Consider the following 2973-nt stretch of genomic DNA (forward strand, 5'->3'; position numbering starts at 1 on the left):
ATACCCGTATGCCCAGCTCCTCCACCCACACTACTTCAAGTACCCTTCAGTTAATCCCTACTAGGAAATTAAATTATTCATTGGGTTAAGACTGTTTTACCCAATCATTTCTCCTCTGAACTTTCTTCATTGTCTCATATGTGAGCTATTGAGGGACACCTGCATTCAAACCATAACATGGGACCAGGACACAGTGTAGTATGCCTGGATTCTAGTACAAAAAAAAAAAAAAGAAGAAGAAGAAGAAAAGAAAAGAAAGAAGAAGAAATCAAAGAAAAGAAATAAAATGAAAACAGAGTAGCATGTTGGTTACTAAGGAATGGGGTTATGACGAAGTGGGAAGCTGCTTTTTGATGTATATATATTTTCACATATAGAAGATAAATAACTTTTAGTTATGTGCTGTATAATACTGGGCTTATAGTTTTTAATACTGTATTGTGCATTTATACATATTTTAAGAGTATAGATACATTACTTAGTGTTTTTACTACTATGATGAAAGAAAAGGAGGGAAAGAGAGATGGAGACAATGAGAGGAAGAGGAGGAGGCAGAAGTCAGGCAAAGAAGGACTAGCTCCAAGGTGCTCCTTGTACACTGTCAGCATCCCTGCTCAAAGTGGCCTTGTCCTTGCTTCAATACTCTGCTCTTGCTATCATACATTTTATTGATTTATCTTTGTATTTATGTTTCATAAGTGAATTCCAAGAAGACAATGGACCACATGTATGAACGCAGCACATACGTGTAACCTGCATGTATACTGCAACTGGGCAACTCAGGCACATTGAGGAGTATTAATTCCCATCAGCATTGAGAAAATATGGGATCTGAGAGCTGGGTACAGGGTGAGTTTGTCGTTTGTAGCCAGAGAGCCATTGCTAAAACCTCATAGAAAGCCCTTCCTGCACACCTCATTGAACCCTGAATGCACACCACATTCAACTCTAAATGCACCCCACACTTAGCCTCTGTGCACACTCCTGAAAGCCTTCAGTTCATACTTCAGAGAGCCACACACCCCATAGAGCCCTCCTTTCACACCTCTGTGTTTCCTCCATACAATTGCTGGCATCTGTCACTGCTCACCTGAGTGGGCCATCACTATATACATGGTGAGAACTTTCTACTCACCTCATAGATCCTTCCTGCACAACTCAGAGGCCCCAACACATCACAGAGTCCTTACTGCTCACCTCAAGAGAATCATCCTTAGAAACCTCACTCAGCCTCTATTATACTCCTTTACAATCCCTCGGATTGGGATTGTAAAGTGCACACATCAGAGAGACCTTTCTAGACACCAGGAAGCACACGCCTTATATCTAAAAGTGAGCCCTTCCTCGTCACCTCAGGTACAACCTCCATCATTCATGTCCCAATGCCCTCTGTCACACCGCAGGCAGCCCTCCAGACACAGCTCAAGGGACCTCCCTTGAAACTTCAAAGGACAATTTGTACCTCGGATGGAAGCCCATGTACATCACAGAGACTCCTCACTACTCACCTCGAGGTGCCTCCCTCAACACCTCAGAGAGCCCTCAGCAGACTCTTCAGGCAGCCCTACTCAAACCCATAGATGATCTTCTCCTTCCTGAGCCCTTATTGCACAATTCAGAACACCGTTTCTACTCACCAAAAAGCACTCGACCTATGCACCTCAGGGAACCGTTCCTTATTTAACAGAGGGAGCACCCCAACTCAATCAGAGAACACTCTGACACACCTCATAATGCCCACCCTACACACCTCAGTGGTCCTCCCTACATATATCAGAGGACACTCTACACAGCTGAGAGCCCATTCTAAACATCTGAGAGACACCTCCATTTACAGATGAGAGAGTCCTCCCTGCACACCCCAGAAAGCCTCCATTACACCTCAGTGTGCCCTCATTGCAATCACCAGAGATCCCCTACCACAGTCTTCAGGAGCCCATCCTTCACCACTCAGTGTATCCTCCATACTCACCATCATATGCTGACTCTTCTCTTCTCAGGAATCCCTCACTGCACATTCAGAGTACCACCTCAGAGAGCCTTTGTGACTCTCCCAGAGTGAGTCCTTCTGCACACATTATGGAGTCCAGCTACACACCTCATAGTGCTATCTACACACCTTGGAAGGCCTCCCCTGCATCCCTCAGAGTCCTCCATACACCACTTAGCTAGCGCCCTACGTACGTTAGATGGCCCTACTTGTACTCCTCAGAGAGCCCCCCCTACACACCACCGAGAGTGTCTACACTGCTCAGTGAGCCTTCTCTACAAACTCCAGACAACACTCCCTGCACACCTGAGAGCTCTCCCTGCACACCTCAGTGGACTCGCCCTGCACAGCTCAGAGAGCACTCCTTGTACAACATAGATTCATAGATTTGATACAGGAAGTCAATCCAAAATTACTGTTTAGAGTTTTTGTTAAGGTTTGTAGAGCCTGTTATAGAGAAGCAGTCAAATAAAGTGTGGAGGCAGGGTTCTATTGTTTCTTTATTAACTGAAAACAAGGAGAGAGCAGTTGGGTATCAGGTGTAATTTCTAATTTATTTATTTAAGAAACTTATTATGAAGATAAATCCCATTTATGTTAAATTTAATTTACTTATTTTCATTGTAAACTAAAAATATCAGAAAAATATAGTTACCAGTATTAATCATCACTTTTCTCTTAAATAAAAATCTCAGAATCAATGGATATTTTATTACACTTTATACATTCTTTTTAGAAATTAAGACTTCCTTGTCTGGCCACCTGAAAAAGCTTTTGAGTTTGAATTTTAAATACATTTATTTTTTTATTTAACTATTTAATTTAAATTGAATTGTTTGGATCCATTTACTTGTTTAAATTTTAATTGGTGAGTGCTCATTTGTTTAAATGTCAACTTGATACCAAGTACATAATACATAGACATATAATAGGCCTGTATAAATGTAAATGCCATGTATAAAATCCAGTATCCATGATGGACA

This window comes from Urocitellus parryii, chromosome 11 (genome assembly GCF_045843805.1).
Source record: "Urocitellus parryii isolate mUroPar1 chromosome 11, mUroPar1.hap1, whole genome shotgun sequence".
Classification (NCBI taxonomy): Eukaryota; Metazoa; Chordata; class Mammalia; order Rodentia; family Sciuridae; genus Urocitellus; species Urocitellus parryii.